We start from the raw sequence: 22,229 nt of genomic DNA, 5'->3' as shown, positions 1-22,229 counted from the left end.
CAAAGTATAATTATGGTTTTCAAAATGTTTATAAATTAATTATAAATGAAAACCTGAAATGTCTTGAGTCAATAAGTATTCAACCCCGCTGTTATTGCAAGCTTAAATAAGTTCATGAGTAAAAATCTGCTGAACAAGTCACATAATAAGTTGCATGGACTCACTGTGTGCAATAATAGTGTTTAACATGATTTTTGAATGACTACCTCATCTCTGTACCCCACACATACAATTATATGTAAGGTCCCTCAGTTGAGCAGTGAATTTCAAACACAGATTCAACCACAAAGACCTGGGAGGTTTTCCAATGCCTCACAAAAGTAAAAAATAAAATAAAAGCAGACATTCAATATTTTGAGCATGGTGAAGTTATTAATTACACTTTGGATGGTGTATCAATACACCCTGTCACTACAAAGATGCAGGCGTCCTTCCTAACTCAGTTGCTGGAGAGGAAGGAAACCGCTCAGGGATTTCACCATACGGCTAATGGTGACTTTAAAACAGTTAAAGAGTTTAATGGCTGTGATAGGAGAAAACTGAGGATGGATCAACAACATTGTAGTTACTCCACAATACTAACATAATTGACAGAGTGAAAAGAAGGAAGTCAAAAAGCAATTCACTTTTTGTCCTGAATACAAAGTATTATGTTTGCGGAAAATCCAATAACATGGACGACATGGTTCCAGTAATGCCTGACGAAAACCAAACTCTGCATTCCACAGTAAGAACATCATACCAAAGGTCAAGCATGGTGGTGGTGGTGGGATGGTTTGGGGATGCTTTGCTGCCTCAGGACCTGGACGACTTGCCTTAATAGAAGGAACCATGAATTCTGCTCTGTATCAGAGAATTCTACAGGAGAATGTCAGACCATCCGTCTGTGAGTTGAAGCTGAAGCGCAGCTGGGTCATGCAGCAAGACAATGATCCAAAACACACAATCAAGTCTACATTAAAATTGCTAAAAAGCAACAAATTTGAAGTTTTGGAATGGCCTAGTCAAAGTCCAGACCTAATCCCAATTGAGATGTTGTGGCAGGACTTGAAACGAGCAGTTCATGCTTGAAAACCCACACGTCACTGAGTTAAAGCAGTTCTACATGGAAGAGTGGGCCAAAATTCCTCCACAGCGACGTGAGAGACTGATCAACAACTACAGGAAGCATTTGGTTGGAGTCATTGCAGCTAAAGGTGGCACAACCAGTTATTGAGTGTAAGGGGGCAATTACTTTTTCAAACAGGGGAATTGGGTGTTGCATAACTTTGTTTATGAAATAAATATGTAATTGTTGTGTTATTTGTTCACTTATGTTCCCTTTATCTAATATTAGGTTTTGGTTGAAGATCTGATAACATTCAGTATCACAAATATGCAAAAGTAGAGAAAATTAGAAAGGGGGCAAATACTTTTTCATAGCACTGTAACATACCGGCTCAATTTATTCTCATGTCTCCGGGGAATTTATTGCAAACTCATCTGGTCTTTGACACTATGAACCTTGAGTGGAAACAAGAGAAGGGTTCAGAGCAGTACACAGCAAGACAGATTCTAAATAATATTTGTATCACCGGCTATTGAAATGTAAAAGCAATGAGGCGCAAGTGCTTGATTTCATGTGTACTCCTTCTTGCCACATTCACCCATGGCTGAAGTGAAAATAATTATGGAATCAGGAAGAGCAGAAAAAAAACATATTCAAGAGCTCATTAACAGCTGATACATCAGCTAGGAGTGAAAGTCGATTTTGATTATTCTTCATGGTTAATCTGCCGAACAATGCCATTGTATCAGCAATGGTTGAAAGTGTTGCAGCTGAAGCAAACAATTTACCATCAACTGCTCTGTGATGATTGGGGACAGATGTTCCGACTATTTAACCCCAACTTGGCGAGGTACACCTGAGGAACATTCATTTTGTATTTCTATAGCAGACCGTTTCAGTGATCTAAAACCTCTTTCACATTGACTCAGAGAGATTCCCATTGATATTTTCAACATCATTAACGGTATAGGTAGTCAAAAACGCCAAGAATCCAAAATGGCTAAGGATTTCAATGTAAAAACATCTACCCAGGATTGGGGAATGTCTTGGTTTCTCACAGGATCAGCAACAAGATGTTTCTCCTGAACAGCAAGGGGCAATCTTAGCTATGATATAAGTAGGCCTATTTCTCATTGAATTCCACACAAAGAAAGAACTGTCAACTCAAGGTATTTTATCTATTCAGCCACACAAACAAACTTGTAGAAGTAGATAGATTTATAAAAACAGAACAAATATCCATTATCTCTAGCAACAGCAACAGACACAATGGAAACATTTGAGTTTTTTTTTTAACAATATTTCACAACAAAAATACTAATGATCATAAGAAAATATATACAGTAATAGCACTTAGGTGTCAAGCACTTGACATTGGACTTAAGTGTAAATTGATAAACATCAGACACAGTGGTTCTGCATCTACTCCAAAAACTAGTAAGGCATGTGTGTAATAAGCATTGCTGGTATTGTTTTGGACCAGGTCAGCAGTACACTTTCCCCTGATCCTCCAAAAGTAGTTCTGGAGTCAAGTATATGAGGTGAAAGGAAATAACTGAACAAAGGAAACATTCTAAAGCCTTCTAGAGTATTCTAGAGTAAATATAGAGGAGAATATTCAGGGGTAACAAAATGAGGTAAAAGGAGCATTTCCTGCTCCATAACAGTTGGCTATGATGAAAGTGGTAGGCTACATATAATAAACAGTGTAGCCTCATCGCTAACCAGGCTTCCCTAAAACGGGAGGTGTGACAACGACGTGATTTTGGAGGTATGGCAACGCAAGACTATAAACAGTGTAACACTATCCTTAGATTTCACAGCATAATAATATTTAAAAAGTTGGCCTAAAATCCTGTGGTTGTGGAAAGAGTCTGTGTAGCCACGGAGCGTAGGGCAAAGGTAGGCACTGAGAGGCGGGTGAGTAGGTAGAACTGGTGCTGGGCCGTATACAGGCCGAAACCAGGTAGCACTGCAAGGGCTGGTGGAAGAAGCCCAGGGCAAAGTACTCCTGGAGGGAGTCCCTGTCCCCACATTGGGCCTTCTACCCTGGGGTCAGGGCCAGGGCTGGTGGAGTCTCCTCCAGGGGAAAGTAGCGAGTGGTGGTAATGGTGTAGAAAAGCCTGAGCAGCTCCCAGCAGCATGACTTGGAGGGCAGAGGAGGGTTGTGGTTAGTGGTGATTGTCTTCACACGGGGGACTGAGCGACGGGACTCTGTTGATGAGCAGCAGAGCCAGGATGTCAGGGCAGAGGATCACAGAGCCTAGCAGGCAGCGCTCTCCCACAGCCAGTCTGCCTCTCAGGGCCTCCACTAGAGGAGACCAGAAACGCCCCACCAGCTCGCTCTCAGCCCTGTGCATGGTGGGACTGGGGCCACACAGCACGCACACGTCCACCCCCGGAGGCAGATGTAAGCGGAGCAGGCAATGGGCCACCGTGGGGCTGCCCTGGGACAGGAAGACAGGGGCGTCGCAGGATACAGAGCCGGTGAGGGAGCGTTGGGGATTCTGACGCCATCCGCTGCTACTGGTGCATGTGCGGTGAGTCAGGCTGGCATGGATCGAAGCACACCTTCTCCCCCTTGCCTGAGGCAGTCCCATTCTGTTCCCCCTCTTCCTTCCCCATCGGATTCCATCACAACCACCGTCATCGTGGGCAGCTTGATGGTGAGAGACTTTGGCCTGCCTACGGCCAGGCACCCATGTCCAAGACATCAACTCCCTCCTGCCCACAGTTCTAGCCAACTACTCTTGTACATCGTCACACACTTTGGCTTTAACGACATTCTTTAAAAGAGAAGGGATTCACCCTAACCGCAGGGTTTCCAGGATTATCTCCATCAACATAGTGAACTTCTTAAGAGACTGATGGTCTGGGGTTGGTAGCGCTCCAGTCCTCCCTGTCATAATAAGCAACAAAGGACATGGAAATCATATTATATCCCTGAGAAATATAAGTGCAGTCAATGTAACTAACCTAATCTATGTTCCTTTAACTGTTAGCTCCCAGGGTATTGTCAGCAATAATTATATGCCCATAGAATTGAATTCCATTGTTTGCACTGAAACGGTCTGCCTTAAGAAGAAGCCCACTGTGAGCAGCCCACTCAGTACCATTGACTTAAATGTAAATGACACTGACATGTCTACCATGTTAATATAATGGAAGAATCAAATGCTTTATTTAAATATTGAAAATAAATCTGTCTACAGACAGAAACAACAATACAATTTGAAGTCATATGAGGCAGAGTCTTACAAGCATTAGAAACAACATTGGGTGGGGATAGATTGGGAACATGTGGGTCTGAGCAAGTGTGATGTCAATGTATATAAATGTTAGGTTGTCAATTGTTTATGTCTATGTATGTTTTTGTTGATCAAAAATAAAAAAATAAAAATCTAACCCCCCCCCCACAAAAAAGCTAATGTCACTGACATGTCTGCCTCAGATCAGCCTCTCAGAATAGCACGAAAAACAAACAAGCAACCCAGAAAAGGACTAAAATAGCCCATATTAACATATGTAGCCTGAGAAACAAGGTTAATGAAATTGACAACTTACTAACATCAGAAAACATTCATATTCTGGCCATCTCTGAAACACACTTAAATAATTCCTTTGATGATGTAGTAGTAGCTATACATGGTTATAGAATATACAGGAAAGATAGAAATGCAAATGGTGGAAGTGTTTCTATGTACAGTGAGGAGAACAAGTATTTGAAACACTGACGATTTTGCAGGTTTTCCTACTTACAAAGCATGTAGAGGTCTGTAATTTTTATCATAGGTACACTTCAACTGTGAGAGGCGGAATCTAAAACAAAAGTCCAGAAAATCACATTGTATGATTTTTAAGTAATTAATTTGCATTTTATTGCATGACATAAGTATTTGATCACCTACCAACCAGTAAGAATTCCGGCTCTCACAGACCTGTTAGTTTTTCTTTAAGAAGCCCTCCTGTTCTCCACTCATTACCTGTATTAACTGCACCTGTTTGAACTTGTTACCTGTATAAAAGACACCTGTCCACACACTCAATGAAACAGACTCCAACCTCTCCACAATGGCCAAGACCAGAGAGCTGTGTAAGGACATCAGGGATAAAATTGTAGACCTGCACAAGGCTGGGATGGGCTACAGGACAATAGGCAAGCAGCTTGGTGAGAAGGAAAATGGAAGAAGTTCAAGATGACGGTCAATCACCCTCGGTCTGGGGCTCCATGCAAGATCTCACCTCGTGGGGCATCAATGATCATGAGGAAGGTGAGGGATCAGCTCAGAACTACACGGCAGGACCTGGTCAATGACCTGAAGAGAGCTGGGACCACAGTCTCAAAGAAAACCATTAGTAATGCACTACGCCATTATGGATAAAAATCCTGCAGCACACGCAAGGTCCCCCTGCTCAAGCCAGCACATGTCCAGGCCCGTCTGAAGTTTGCCAATGACCATCTGGATGATCCAGAGGAGGAATGGGAGAAGGTCATGTGGTCTGATGAGAAAAAAAATAGAGCTTTTTGGTCTAAACTCCACTCGTGGTGTTTGGAGGAAGAAGAAGGATGAGTACAACCCCAAGAACACCATCCCAACCGTGAAGCATGGAGGTGGAAACATCATTCTTTGGGGATGCTTTTCTGCAAAGGGGACAGGACGACTGCACCGTATTGAGGGGAGGATGGATGGGGCCATGTATCGCGAGATCTTGGCCAACAACCTCCTTCACTCAGTAAGAGCATTGAAGATGGGTCGTGGCAACGACCCGAAACACACAGCCAGGGCAACTAAGGAGTGGCTCCGTAAGAAGCATCTCAAGGTCCTGGAGTGGCCTAGCCATTCTCCAGACCTGAACCCAATAGAAAATCTTTGGAGGGAGCTGAAAGTCCGTATTGCCCAGCGACAGCCACGAAACCTGAAGGATCTGGAGAAGGTGTGTATGGAGGAGTGGGCCAAAATCCCTGCTGCAGTGTGTGCAAACCTGGTCAAGACCTACAGGAAACGTAGGTTTCTGTACCAAATATTAAGTTCTGCTTTTCTGATGTATCAAATACTTATTTCATGCAATAAAATGCAAATTAATTACTTACACAATGTGATTTTCTGGATTTTTGTTTTAGATTCCGTCTCTCACAGTTGATGTGTACCTATGATAAAAATTACAGACCTCTACATGCTTTGTAAGTAGGAAAACCTGCAAAATCAGCAGTGTATCAAATACTTGTTCTCCCCACTGTATGTCCAGAGTCATATTCCTGTTAGGCTGAGAGAAGATCTTATGTCAGATGAAGAAATAATAAGGCTACAGGTTCATCTGTCTCACCTAAAGCCTATTCTCATAGGAAGTTGTTATGGACCACCGAGTGCTAAAAGTCAGTATTTGGACTATGTGTGAAATGCTAGATAATGTATGTGATATCAACAGAGAAGGTATGTTTTCTGGGTAACCTAAATTTTGACTGGTTGTCTTCAAGCCATCCACTCAAAAATATGCTTGAAGCTGTAACCGATTCTTGTAATCTGGTTCAGGGTATTTACAAACAGAACAGGAACTAAATCATTCACGTGTATTGATCACATCTTTACTTATGTGGCAGAAATCTGCTGTAAAGCAGTGTCCACACCTATCTGATGTAGTGGTCATAATGTAATAGCCATATCTAGAAAAACCTAAGTTCCAAAGACTGGACCTAAGATTATGTATAAGCGATCATACAATATGTTTTACAATGATTCCTATGACAAAGATGTGAAAAATATTTGGTCTGATGTGTGTCATGAGGAACAACCTGACGCCACACTTGAAACATTTATGAAACTGCTTCTTCCGGTTACTGATAGGCATGCGCCCATGAAGAAACTGACTGTTAGAACTGCCAAATCCCCATGGATAGATGATTAATTAAAAAAACTCTATGGCTGAGAGGGATGAGGAAAAGGGAATAGCAACAGACTAGCAAAACATACAGTACATTGTGAAATCACATAACTAAACAAAAAGAAGAAGAAACTATACTATGAAACAAAGATAAATGAAATAAAGAATGATAGTAAAAAAAACTCTGGTACGAAATACATTGCGACTCCTGTTTGCCACATCTTCAAGTTAAGCCTAGAAGACGGTGTGTGCCCTCAGGCCTGGAGGGAGGCAAAGGTAATTCCACTGCCCAAGAATAGCAGAGCATTCTTTAACGGTTCCAATCAGCCTGTCATCCAGTGCTTAGCAAACTTTTTGAAAAAGTTGTGGTTGACCAAATACAAAGTTATTTTACAGAAAACAAATTAACAACAGACTTTCAGCAGGCTTATAGGGAAGGGCACTCATGTAGATGTTATGGATTTGCATCCTCTGCCTTATCATGGATTGAGAGTTACCTAATGTATCTAATACAACAATGAGGGATTTCTTTAATGGAAGCCTCTCTAATGAAAATTTGGTTGAGTGTGGTGTACCGCAAGGCAGCCAGCTTGGGCCATTATTGTTTTCTGTTTTTAATAATGACCTTCCACTGACCATGAATAAAGCCTGTGTGTCTATGTACAGTGGGGAAAAAAAGTATTTAGTCAGCCACCAATTGTGCAAGTTCTCCCACTTAAAAAGATGAGAGAGGCCTGTAATTTTCATCATAGGTACACGTCAACTATGACAGACAAAATGAGATTTTTTTTCTCCAGAAAATCACATTGTAGGATTTTTTATGAATTTATTTGCAAATTATGGTGGAAAATAAGTATTTGATCAATAACAAAAGTTTCTCAATACTTTGTTATATAGTCTTTGTTGGCAATGACACAGGTCAAACGTTTTCTGTAAGTCTTCACAAGGTTTTCACACACTGTTGCTGGTATTTTGGCCCATTCCTCCATGCAGATCTCCTCTAGAGCAGTGATGTTTTGGGGCTGTCACTGGGCAACACGGACTTTCAACTCCCTCCAAAGATTTTCTATGGGGTTGAGATCTGGAGACTGGCTAGGCCACTCCAGGACCTTGAAATGCTTCTTACGAAGCCACTCCTTCGTTGCCCGGGCGGTGTGTTTGGGATCATTGTCATGCTGAAAGACCCGGCCACGTTTCATCTTCAATGCCCTTTCTGATGGAAGGAGGTTTTCACTCAAAATCTCACGATACATGGCCCCATTCATTCTTTCCTTTACACGGATCAGTCGTCCTGGTCCCTTTGCAGAAAAACAGCCCCAAAGCATGATGTTTCCACCCCCATGCTTTACAGTAGGTATGGTGTTCTTTGGATGCAACTCAGCATTCTTTGTCCTCCAAACACGACGAGTTGAGTTTTTACCAAAAAGTTATATTTTGGTTTCATCTGACCATATGACATTCTCCCAATCCTCTTCTGGATCATCCAAATGCACTCTAGCAAACTTCAGACGGGCCTGGACATGTACTAGCTTTAAGCAGGGGGACACGTCTGGCACTGCAGGATTTGAGTCCCTGGCGGCGTAGTGTGTTACTGATGGTAGGCTTTGTTACTTTGGTCCCAGCTCTCTGCAGGTCATTCACTAGGTCCCCCCGTGTGGTTCTGGGATTTTTGCTCACCGTTCTTGTGATCATTTTGACCGAGATCTTGCGTGGAGCCCCAGATCGAGGGAGATTATCAGTGGTCTTGTATGTCTTCCATTTCCTAATAATTGCTCCCACAGTTGATTTCTTCAAACCAAGCTGCTTACCTATTGCAGATTCAGTCTTCCCAGCCTGGTGCAGGTCTACAATTTTGTTTCTGGTGTCCTTTGACAGCTCTTTGGTCTTGGCCATAGTGGAGTTTGGAGTGTGACTGTTTGAGGTTGTGGACAGGTGTCTTTTATACTGATAACAAGTTCAAACAGGTGCCATTAATACAGGTAACGAGTGGAGGACAGAGGAGCCTCTTAAAGAAGAAGTTACAGGTCTGTGAGAGCCAGAAATCTTGCTTGTTTGTAGGTGACCAAATACTTATTTTCCACCATAATTTGCAAATAAATTCATAAAAAATCCTACAATGTGATTTTCTGGATTTTTTTCCCTCAATTTGTCTGTCATAGTTGACGTGTACATATGATGAAAATTACAGGCCTCTCTCATCTTTTTAAGTGGGAGAACTTGCACAATTGGTGGCTGACTAAATACTTTTTTCCCCCACTGTATGCTGACGACTCAACAGTATACACTTCGGCTATGACAGTAAAATAAGTAACTGACACCCTTAACATAGAGCTCCAGTCAGTATTAGAATGGGCAACTAGCAACAGGCCAGTGCTAAATATCAAAAAAACTAAAAGCAGCGATTTTGGGACAAATCACTCGCTCAATGCTAAACCTCATTTAGATCTATTATTGAATAAATGTGGCAATTGAGCAAGATGAGGAGACTAAACTGCTGGGTGTAACCCTAGATAGCAAGTTGTCATGGTCAAAACATATAGACTCAATGGTTGCTAAAATGGGAAGAGGTCTGATAAGGCTTTGCTCTGCTTGACATCAGTCGACAGGCCCTAGTTTTGTCGCACCTGGACTACTGCCCAGTTGTATGGTCATGTGCAGCAAAGAGGGACATTGGTTAATTGCAGTTGGTCCAGAACAGAGCCGCATGTATTGCACTTAGATGTACACGGAGGGTGAATGCCAGTAACATGCATGTCAATCTTTCCTGGCTCAAAGTTGAGGAGAGATTGACTGCATCACTATTGGTCTTTGTGCAAGGTGTTGAAGGTCCCAAACTGTCTGTTAAAGCAGTTGGCACACAGTTCGGACACTCATTGGTACAACACAAGTCATGCAATCAGAGGTCTCTTCACAGTCCCCAGGTCCAGAACAGAGGATGGGAAATGCACAGTATTAAATAGAGCCATGACCACATGGAACTCTCTGTCACCCCAGGTAAAGAGGGGCACAGACATTCTTCTACATTTTGTATTGTATTATGTATGTGATATGTGGTTGGGATACGACTGTGATATGTGGTTGTTTCACCTGGCTATCTTAAGATGAATGCACTAGCTGTGGGTCGCTCTGGATGGGAGCATCTTCTGAATGGCTAAATTGTAATGCAAATGTAGTGCTATGGATGTATATTTCTGTATATTATGTATTTTATTTGTTGTGTTGTTTCCTGTTCGGACCCCAGGAAGTGTAGCCGCTGCCTCAGCAGCAGCTAATTGGGGATCCTAATAAATACCCCCAAAAATACTCAAGATCTGGAACGGCTTATAGGGCAGGAGCCATGTTCCGTTTCTGAAGCGTGAGGCAGAGGCAGGAGATTATGTAGTATTATGTAGTGTTATGTATATGATATATATGATGTATTTTATTTGTTGTTTTGCTTTCTGTTCGAACCCCAGGAAGAGTAGCTGCTGCCTTGGCAGCGGCTAATTGAGGATCCCAATAAATACTACTAATACTATTTCCTGCTGCGCCAAATGCCACCATTTGGCGGCAGCTATCCGTCTGTGGATCATCAGGCAGCCAAACCCACTGTCTGCAGCCTGGGTGAATCCGTCCAGGGCCTCTTGAAGCAGGTCCTGCACCAGCACCATACAGTTCCATATGTTCTCCAGCAGGAACCGCAGGTGGAGGTCTCCCTCCCCTGCACCACTACCATCTCCCTGCTGGGCCTGTCCACCGCTGCTCACCGCTATGAGCATCATGCTGTCCTGAAACTCCCTCCACACCACACTGCCTCCACAGTCTGTCTCACAGCTGGCCAGCACCATCCCCTGGCCCACTCTGAACATGTGCACCCTGTTCCGGGAGATGAGGATGGAGAAGAGGAGCTGCTTGGAGGCCCTCCGGGTGAAGAGGGGAACCCCGCTGTTAGCCGTGAGGCAAAGGAGCTGCACAGAGCCAGCCTGTTGGAGCATCATGGGGCTGGGGTGGCCAGGCGCTGTCCTCCTGAACCATCCACTGGTCCTTTGGTTTGATGAAGGAGAAGACTCAGCTCTAGTCCATGGTTACAGTGCACTTGCAAGAAGACCAGAGCAGATGCCTGCAACAAGATAATAGCTAGTGATTACAGAATGCATACTCGCAGATGTGTATTTGAAGACACCTTTTAAAGCTGCAATATGTCACTTTTTGGGCGACCAGACCAAATTCAAATAGACATGTTATAGATCTGTCATTCTCATTGAAAGCAAGTCAAGGAAGATGTGTGCTATTTCTATGCTTCCCATTCCTAAGTTTTGTTTTTGCATCTTTTACTTTCAGTTTTGTACACCAGCTTCAAACAACTAAAAATACAATAGACTTGGTTATGGAAAATATATTTCACAGCGGTTTAGATGCTACAATGATTCTCTACACTCTATTTGCTTGTTTTGTCACGTGAACTGAAATTAGGCTAACTATTAGAATTTTTGCAACCAGGAAATGGCGGAGTGATTTCTGCATAGTGCACCTTTAAACATGTACAGTTGAAGTGAGAGGTTTACATACACTTAGGTTGGAGTCATTAAAACTTGTTTTTCAACCACTCCACAAATGTCTTGTTAACAAACTATAGTTTTGGCAAGTCGGTTAGGACATTTACTTTGTGCATGACACAAGTCATTTCCAACAATTGTTTACAGACAGATTATTTCACTTATAATTCACTGTATCGCAATTCCAGTGGGTCAGAAGTTTACATACACTAAGTTGACAGTGCCTTTAAACAGCTTGGAAAATTCCAGAAAATTATGTCATGGCTTTAGAAGCTTCTGATAGGCGAATTGACATAATTTGAGTCAATTGGAGGTGTACCTGTGGATGTATTTCAAGGCCTACCTTCAAACTCAGTGCCTCTTTGCTTGACATCATGGGAAATTCAAAAGAAATCAGCCAAGACCTCAGAAAAAATATTGTAGACCTCCACAAGTCTGGTTCATCCTTGGGAGCAATTTCCAAATGCCTGAAGGTACCACATTCATCTGTACAAACAATAGTATGCAAGTATAAACACCATGGGACCACACAGCCATCATACCGCTCAGGAAGGAGATGCGTTCTGTCTCCTAGAGATGAACGTACTTTGGTGCGAAAGGTGTAAATAAATCCCAGAACAACAGCAAAGGACCTTGTGAAGATGCTGGAGGAAACAGGTACAAAAATATCTATATCCACAGTAAAACAAGTCCTATATCGACATAACCTGAAAGGCCGCTCAGCAAGGAAGAAGTCACTGCTCCAAAACCGCCATTAAAAAGCCAGACTACGGTTTGCAACTGCACATGGGGACAAAGATTGTACTTTTTGGAGAAATGTCCTCTGGTCTGATGAAACAAAAATAGAACTGTTTGGCCATAATGACCATCGTTATGTTTGGAGGAAAAAGAGGAATGGTTGCAAGCCGAAGAACACCATCCCAACCGTGAAGCACGGGGGTGGCAGCATCATGCTGTGGGGGTGCTTTGCTGCAGGAGGGACTGGTGCACTTCGCAAAATAGATGGCATCATGAGGAAGGAAAATTATGTGGATATATTGAAGCAACATCTCAAGACATCAGTCAGGAAGTTAAAGCTTGGTCGCAAATGGGTCTTCCAAATGGACAATGACCCCAAGCATTCTTCCAAAGTTGTGGCAAAATGGCTTAAGGACAACAAAGTCAAGGTATTGGAGTGGCCATCACAAAGCCCTGACCTCAATCCTATAGAAAATGTGTGGGCAGTACTGAAAAAGCGTGTGCGAGCAAGGAGGCCTACAAACCTGCTCAGTTACACCAGCTCTGTCAGGAGGAATGGGCCAAAATTCACCCAAGTTATTGTCGGAGCTTGTGGAAGTTAAACAATTTAAAGGCAATGCTACCAAATACGAATTGAGTGTATGTAAACTTCTGACCCACTGGGAATGTGATGAAAGAAATAAAAGCTGAAATAAATCATTCTCTCTACTATTATTCTGACATTTCACATTCTTAAAATAAAGTGGTGATCCTAACTGTTCTAAGACAGGGAAGATTTACTAGTATTAAAAGTCACGAATTGTGAAAAACTGAGTTTAAAGGTATTTGGCTAAGGTGTATGTAAACTTCCGACTTCAACTGTACCTACTTAGCTAACTAAACTCAACGCCACGATTTACGATGGCGTTGAGCGGCGACTAGTGTGGGCGGACTGGAGCTCCGACGTCACGTAAAATGTTTTTTTTCCCCACTGCTCAACTCCAACGTAAATCATGGAGTTGAGTTTAATCGGTTACTAGCTACTATACATAGCTAGCTAGCTAAGCAAACAAGCAAAATATTAGCAATTTCTTTCACTGTTTGCAGGTCAGCTAAAGCTAGCAGCAAGCTAGTGGTAAACTTTTCACTATAAACAGAACGATATCAAAGATTGTTTAGAAACTCTGACGATATGCTCAAATTAAACTTGGTAATGTTAGCAAGCTGGCTATTCTACCAAAAGATGTAGCAATGTGAATGTGTGGCTGGAAACTAGCTAGCTATCTATCTAGCTAGCTAAAGTGAACAAAGTTGACTCCACTCACATTTCCACAGCAACTGGCCGCCCTCACACAATACAAGCCACTACTTCGGGCAGAGTCCTATCCAGCTGGCCGTACATCGCATACAGGGCAAGAGCATTCGTCACAAGCACAAGCAGTCTCAGCTTCCCCAGCCCATCATGCCAAACACCATTGCCAGTGTGCCGAAGCCGGATAAAGGACAGTGTGGTTCAGCATAAGACCATGTAGAACCACCATAAAACAAATATGGATATTTTCTATCAATCTTCAAAACTTGTCTGCCTTTATGGATTCACAGAACATATTTATATAAGCTGTACAGGGCTCTGTAGCATCAAACTGATGTTAGACATTCAGATTTCCAAATAATGTTTATTTGTCCAATTCTAAAATAGCTCACCACATCAGTCACTGGCTTCATCAATAAGTGCATCGATGACGTCGTCCCCACAGTGACCATACGTACATACCCCAACCAGAAGCCATGGATTACAGGCAACATCCGCACTGAGGTAAAGGGTAGAGCTGCCGCTTTCAAGGAGCGGAACACGGACGCTTATAAGAAATCCCACTATGCCCTCAGATGAACCATCAAACAGGCAAAGAGTCAATACAGGACTAAGATTGAATCGTACTACACCGGCTCTGACGCTCTTCGGAGGTGGCAGGGCTTGAAAACTATTACAGACTACAAAGGGAAGCACAGCCGCGAGCTGCCCAGTGACACAAGCTAAATCACTTCTATGCTCGCTTCGAGGCAAGCAACACTGAAGCATGCATGAGAGCATCAGCTGTTCCGGATGACTATGTGATCAAGCTCTCTGTAGCCGATGTGGATGAGACTTTTAAGCAGGTCAACATTCACAAGGCCGCAGGGCCAGATAGATTACCAGGACGTGTACTCCGAGCATGCGCTGACCAACTGGCAAGTGTCTTCACTGACATTTTCAACATGTCCCTGATTGAGTCTGTAATACCAACATGTTTCAAGCAGACCACCATAGTCCCTGTGCCCAAGAACACTAAGATAACCTGCCTAAATGACTACCGACCCGTAGCACATCTGTAGCCATGAAGTGCTTTGAAAGTCTGGTCATGGCTCACATCAACACCATTATCCCAGAAACCCTAGACCCACTCTAATTTGCATACCACCCCAACAGATCCACAGATGATGCAATCTCTATTGCACTCCACAGTGCCCTTTCCCACCTGGACAAGAGGAACACCTACGTGAGAATGCTATTCATTGACTACAGCTCAGCGTTCAACACCATAGTGCCCTCAAAGCTCATCACTAAGCTAAGGACCCTGGGACTAAACACCTCCCTCTGCAACTGGATCCTGGACTTCCTGACGGGCCGCCCCCAGGTGGTAACGGTAGGTAACAACACATCTGCCACACTGATCCTCAACACAGGGGCCCCTCAGGGGTGCATGCTCAGTCCCCTCCTGTACTCCCTGTTCACCCATGACTCTATGGCCAGGCACGACTCAAACACCATCATTAAGTTTGCCGATGACACAACAGTGGTAGGCCTGATCACCGACAATGATGAGACAGCCTATAGGGAGGAGGTCAGAGACCTGGCCGTGTGGTGCCAGGATAACAACCTCTCCCTCAACGTGATCAAGACAAAGGAGATGATTGTGGACTACAGGAAAGAAAAGAGGACTGAGCACGCCCCCATTCTCATCGACGGGGCTGTAGTGGAACTAGTTGAGAGCTTCAAGTACCTTGGTGTCCACATCTCCAATAAACTATCATGGTCCAAACACACCAAGACAGTCGTGAGAGCACGACAAAGCCTATTCCCCCTTAGGAGACTGAAAAGATTTGGCATGGGTCCTCAGATCTTCAAAAAGTTATACAGCTGCACCATCGAGAGCATCCTGACTGGTTGCATCACTGCCTGGTATGGCAACTGCTTGGCCCCCGACCGCAAGGCACTACAGAGGGTAGTGCGTACGGCCCAGTACATTACTGGGGCCAAGCTTCCTGCCACCCAGGACCTCTATACCAGGCGGTGTCAGAGGAAGGCCCAAAAAATGATCAACGATTCCAGCCACCCTAGTCATAGACTGTTCTCTCTGCTACCGCACGGCAAGCGGTACCGGAGTGCCAAGTCTAGGTCCAAAAGGATTCTTAACAGCTTCTACCCCCAAGCCATAAGACTCCTGAACAGCTAATCATGGATACCCGGACTATTTGCATTGCCACCACCCCACCCCAACCCCCTATTTTATGCTGCTGCTACTCTGTTTATTATTTATGCATAGTCACTTTAACTCTACCCACATGTACATATTATCTCAATTACCTTGACTAACCAGTGCCCCAGCACATTGACTCTGTATAGGTACCCCCTGTATATAACCTCCCTACTGTTATTTTATTTTACTGCTGCTCTTTAAATATTTGCTATTTTTATTTTTTTCTTAAACTGCATTGTTGGTTAAGGGCTTGTAAGTAGGCATTTCAATGTAATGTCTACACCTGTTGTATTCGGCGCATGTGGCAAATACAATTTGATTTGTTTTGATTTGATTTGGAACAGCAATTAAAAGAATAGGCAAATATGAATAATCACACAATACTTCAGGTTGTGGCAGGAGGCCACAAATGTAGCTGCTAAAACACAGCATTTTGGTTTTTCACCAAGTATTTAGGTTTTCAAATTCTTCTTACTGTTTTATAAATTTGGGGAAGAATGTATTTCTTATGTCAGTATATCTGTCACAGTTTGACAGAAAACGCAGCACTGTCTCTCTCTTCCTGGGGGCAGCCAGGTTTCCCTGTGACAACTGGTTTCTATGGCCAGGCTGTGCTCACAGTCTGTACATAGTGTTTTCCTCAGTTTTCTATCAGTCACAGTGGTCAGATAGTTTGCCTCCGTATACTGTCTGTTTAGAGCCAAATAGCATTGAAGTTTACCTTGATTTTTTGTGATTTCTTTCCAATAGGTGATATATTTTTCGTTTTACTTTGTGATAATTTGGTTGGGCCAGATTTTCTATGTGCTGTCCTGAGGTTTTGTTGGGTTGGTAGTGGTCAGTGATTTGAGCCTCAGGACCAGCTGGCTGAGGGGACTCTTATCTAAGGTCACCTCTTGGCAGTTGAGGGTTTTGTAATGGTAGGAGTGGGGGTCACTTGTTTTTAAATGATTCTAACATTTGGTTGCTCTTTTTTGGATATTAATTAATCAGAAGAGGGAATTTGCCTGTACTCTGAGGATGCGCTTACAGAATTCCGTATGCAGGGTTTCAATTGGGTGTTTGTCCCTTTGGTCAAATTCTTGTTTTGTAAGCGGACCACACACTTCGCTGCCATAGTGCAATTGGTTCGATTATTGATTTGAATAGTTTGAGACAGATCCTAATTGGTATGTCTAATTTGATATTTGATATTTTAATGGCATCGAAAGCCCTCCTTGCTTTGTCTTTCAGTTCATTCACGGCCAGGTTGAAGTTCCCTGTAGAGCTGATTTTTTTGTCCCAAGTATGTGTAGGTATGTTCTATAGGCGTGAAGCCCAGTAAAATTGTATTTTTGAGATTGACTGTCAGGGCCCAGGTCTGACAGAACTGTTGCAGATCATCTATTTGTTGCTGTAACCCCTCTTTTGTGGGGAACAGCAGCACCAGGCCATCTGCATACAGGAGGCATTTTATTTATGTGTCGTTAAGAGTGAGACCGGGGGCTATTGATTGTTCTAGTGTTTTTGCCAATTCATTCATGTATTTGTTAAATAGACTTGCGCTCAAGTTGTTCCCCTGTTTCACTCTGCGCCCCTGGGTAAAATAAATGTGTGTGTTTACTTCCAATTATGACTGCATTATTTATATACTGATTTGATTACATTTGTTTTTCCACCCACACCACTTTCAATTAAAAATGCCTTCATGACAAATTGAATCAAAGGCTTTTTGGAAATCGACAAAACAGGAGAAAAGTTTTGTTTTGATTCACATTTATCAATTAGGGTGTGTAGGGTATAAATGTGATCTGATGGTCGATAATATGGTAGGAATCCAATTTGACTTTTGCTCAGGACATTGTGTTCACTGAGAAAGTGCAGTAATCTGTTGTTCATGATGGCACTGAATATTTTCCCAAGGTTGCTGTTCACATAAATGCCACGGTAATTGTTTGGAAAAAAAGTGTCTCCATTTTTGTAAAAAGATTGTTATTAGTCCTTGGTTGCAGATGTCAGGGAAATAGCCTACACTCAAAACTTTAAATAGTTTGAGTATGGCAGTGCTAAATTTGTGGTCTGTGTATTTTATCATTTCGTTAAAAAATCCATCATGACCACAAGCTTTTCTGGGTTACAGGGCCTGTATTTTTCTACGATAGTTATTTTTGTGTTATTGGGGAATCCAACGGGTTCTAGTTGTCTTTAATGACTGATTCACGAACTCACAGTTTTTCATAGATTTTTTTTTGTTCCAAATTCATTTGAATATGTCTATATAGTTCTTCAAAGTGAGCATTCAATAAATCCCCAAATTTTTCCTCTGTGTTATTTGTTTAGGGAGTTATAATTTTCCCAAAAGTTGTTTGAATCAATGGATTCCTCAATTTCATTAAGATCAAATCAAATTGTAGTGAAATGCTTGTGTTTCTAGCTCCAACAGTGCAGTAATATCTAACAATTCACAACAATACACACAAATCTAAAAGTAAAATAAATATATAAATAACGAGCAATGTCAGAGTGGCATAGACTAAAATACAGTAGAATAGAATACAGTATATACATATGAGATGAGTAAAGCAAAAATATGTAAACATTATTAAAGTGACTAATGTTCCATTATTAAAGTGGCCAGTGATTTCAAGTATATGTATATAGGGCAGCAGCCTCTAAGGTGTAGGGTTACGTAACCGGGTGGAAGCCGCCTAGTGATGGCCCTCCTGTAGCTCAGTTGGTAGAGCATGGCGCTTGCAACGCCAGGGTTGTGGGTTCGTTTCCCATGGGGGGCCAGTATGACAAATGTATGCACTCACTAACTGTAAGTCGCTCTGGATAAGAGCGTCTGCTAAAATGACTAAAAAATGTTTTTAAATGATGGCTATTAAACAGTCTGATGGCATTGAGATAGAAGCTGTTTTTCAGTCTCTTGGTCCCAGCTTTGATGCACCTGTACTGACCTCGCCTTCTGGATGATAGCGGGGTGAACAGGCAGTGGCTTGGGTGGTTGTTGTCCTTGATTATCTTTTTGGCCTTCCTGTGACATCGGGTGCTGTATAGTCGTGGTCAAAAGTTTTGAGAATGACACAAGTATTGGTCTTCACAAAGTTCGCTGCTTCAGTGTTATGAGATATTTTTGTCAGATGTTACTATGGTATACTGAAATATAATTACAAGCATTCCATAAGAGTCAAAGGCTTTTAATGACAATTACATTAAGTTTATGCAGTGTTGACCCTTCTTTTTCAAGACCTCTGCAATCCGCCCTGGCATGCTGTCAATTAACTTCTGGGCCACATCCTGACTGATGGCAGCCCATTCTTGCATAATCAATGCTTGGAGTTAGTTAGAATTTGTGGGTTTTTGTTTGTCCACCCGCCTCTTGAGGATCGACCACAAGTTCTCAATGGGATTAAGGTCTGGGGAGTTTCCTGGCCATGGACCCAGAATTTCGATGTTTTGTTCCCCGAGCCACTTAGTTATCACTTTTGCCTTGTGGCAAGGTGCTCCATCATGCTGGAAAAGGCATTGGTCATCACCAAACTGTTCTTGGACGGTTGGGAGAAGTTGCTCTCGGAGGATGTGTTGGTACGATTCTTTATTCATGGCTGTGTTCTTAGGCAAAATTGTGAGTGAGCCCACTCCCTTGGCTAAGAAGCAACCCCACACATGAATGGTCTCAGGATGCTTTACTGTTGGCATGACACAGGACTGATGATAGAGATCACCTTGTCTTCTCCGGACAAGGTGTTTTCCAGATGCCCCAAACAATCGGAAAGGGGATTCATCAGAGAAAATGACTTTACCCCAGTCCTCAGCAGTCCAATCCCTGTACCTTTTGCAGAATATCAGTCTGTCCCTGATGTTTTTCCTGGAGAGAAAAAACCCTTCTTGACACCAGGCCATCCTCCAAAAGTCTTCGCCTTACTGTGCATGCAGATGCACTCACACCTGCCTGCTGCCATTCCTGAGCAAGCTCTGCACTGGTGGTGCCCCGATCCCGCAGCTGAATCAACTTTAGGAGACGGTCCTGGCGCTTGCTGGACTTTCTTGGGCGCCCTGATGCCTTCTTCACAACAATTTAACCTCTCTCCTTGAAGTTCTTGATGAGCCGATAAAATGGTTGATTTAGGTGCAATCTTACTAGCAGCAATATCCTTGCTTGTGAAGCCCGTTTTGTGCAAAGCAATGATGACTGCATGTGTTTCCTTGCAGGTAACCATGGTTAACAGAGGAAGAACAATGATTTCAAGCACCACCCTCATTTTAAAGCTTCCAGTCTGTTATTCTAACTCAAATCAGTATGACAGAGTGATATCCAGCCTTGTCCTCGTCAACACTCTCACCTGTGTTAACGAGATAATCACTGACATGATGGCAGCTGGTCCTTTTGTGGCAGGGCTGAAATGCAGTGGAAATGTTTTTGGGGGATTAAGTTCATTTTCATGGCAAAGAGGGACTTTGCAATGAATTGCAATTCATCTGGTCACTCTTAATGACATTCTGGAGTATATGCAAATTGCCATCATAAAAACTGAGGCAGCAGACTTTGTGAAAATTAGTATTTGTGTCATTCTCAAAACTTTTGACCATGACTGTAGGTGTCCTGGGGGGCAGGTAGTTTGCCCCCGGTGTTGCGTTGGGCAGACCGCACCACCCTCTGGAGAGCCCTGCGGTTGCGGGCGGTGCAGTTGCCGTACCAGGCGGTGATACAGCACGACAGGATGCTCTCAATTGTGCATCTGTAAAAGTTTATGAGGGTTTTAAGTGCCAAGCCAAATTTCTTCAGCCTCCTGAGGTTGAAGAGGCGCTGTTGCGCCTTCTTCACCACACTGTCTGTGTGGGTGGACCATTTCAGATCGTCAGTGATGTGTATGCCGAGGAACTTGAAGCTTTCTACCTTCTCCACTGTGGTCCCGTCGATGTGGATAGGGGCGTGCTCCATCTGCTGTTTCCTGAAGTCCACGATCAGCTCCTTTGTTTCGTTGACGTTGAGTGAGAGGTTATTTTCCTGTCACCACACTCCCAGGGCCCTCACCTCCTCCCTGTAGGCTGTCTCGTCATTGTTGGTAATCAGGCCTACTATTGTTGTGTCGTCTGCAAACTTGATGATTGAGTTTGTGTCTGATGTGTTGTTCTTTTTTTGTTCTGAGAGTCTGTATTATTTTAGGGTTGCCCAATACTGAAGGCGCAGATTCTGGTTCTCTATGTTTTTGGCTGGATAGAGTCCTATGTTTTTTTCTTATTGATTTGCAATCATTATCAAACCATTTTATCATGTCTTTTTTTGATTGTTTTTTGGTCTCTTTGAAATTGGATAAGGATGCCAATTTGTCAAAATGTTGTTTATGTTTTGTACAGACAAATTTACAACTTCCTTATTGTTATGATATGTGTGGGCCATAAATGTATCTAGGAGGGATTTAATTTAGGATTGACAATTACTTTCTGGTAGTTTTCCATGCTATTCTTAGTCCATCTATAGGACCGATTGGTCTTGTGTAATTTACTGGTCTCTTCCCCCTTTTGGTTGTTTCCGCCCTTTTTAGATATCTCTTCGACTTCCTCTCTGTAAACACCAGGGGTGCTAAACTCATTCCATGGAGGGCCTTGTGACTGTGGGTTTTTGGTTTTTCCTTTCAATGACAGACAACCAGGTGAGGGGAGTTCTTTACTAATTAGTGACCTTAATTCATCAGTCAAGTACAACGGAGGAGCGTCTACCCCCATACACTCCACTCTGGAATGAGTTTGACATGTGGTTTATATGGACCAACATCACATATTTTTGTTTGTTTCTGCCCTTTTCAGATATATATTTTTTATTTCACCTTTATTTAACCAGGTAAGCCAGTTGAGAACAAGTTCTCATTTACCTGACCTGGCCAAGATAAAGCAAAGCAGTGCGATAAAAACAACAACAACACAGAGTTACATATTGACTGTACGTTGTGTTTATCCCATAACATAATAGAAAATCTATATACAGTGTGTGCAAATGTAGTAAGTTATGGAGGTAAGGCAATAAATAGGCCATAGTGCAAAATAATTACAATTTAGTATTAACACTGGGATGATAGATGTGCAGAAGATGATGTGCAAATAGAGATACTGAGGTGCAAATGAGCAAAATAAATAACAATATGGGGATGAGGTAATTGGGTGGGCTGTGTACAGATGCAGTGATCGGTAAGCTGCTCGGACATCTGACGCTTAAAGTTAGTGAGGGAGATAAGAGTCTCCAGCTTCAGAGATTTTTGCAGTTCGTTCCAGTCATTGGCAGCAGAGAACTGGAAGGAATGGTGGCCAAAGGAGGTGTTGGCTTTGGGGTTGACCAGTGAGATATACCTGCTGGAGCGCAGGTGACCAATGAGCTAAGATAAGGCGGGGATTTGCCTAGCAGTGATTTATAGATGACCTGGAGCCAGTGGGATTGGCGACGAATATGTAGTGAGGGCCAGCCAACGAGAGTGTACAGGTCACAATGGTGGGTAGTATATGGGGCTTTGGTGACAAAACGGATGGCACTGTGATAGACTACATCCAATTTGC

General features: G+C 42.8%; 1 pseudogene across 1 annotated transcript; it reads right to left on the bottom strand.

Annotated features, from left to right (window-relative positions):
- Positions 1–2,895: 2,895 nt before the first annotated feature.
- Positions 2,896–10,905, bottom strand: LOC311146168 (protein fuzzy homolog; annotated as a pseudogene). Its single transcript has 2 exons — positions 10,435–10,905; positions 2,896–3,555 (listed from the first exon to the last, which is right to left on the bottom strand). The product of its transcript is annotated as a protein fuzzy homolog (transcript).
- Positions 10,906–22,229: the final 11,324 nt, after the last annotated feature.

Source organism: Coregonus lavaretus (assembly GCF_964263955.1).
Source record: "Coregonus lavaretus genome assembly, chromosome: 19".
Lineage (NCBI taxonomy): Eukaryota > Metazoa > Chordata > Actinopteri > Salmoniformes > Salmonidae > Coregonus > Coregonus lavaretus.
This window is presented reverse-complemented; position numbering and strand designations above follow the sequence as displayed.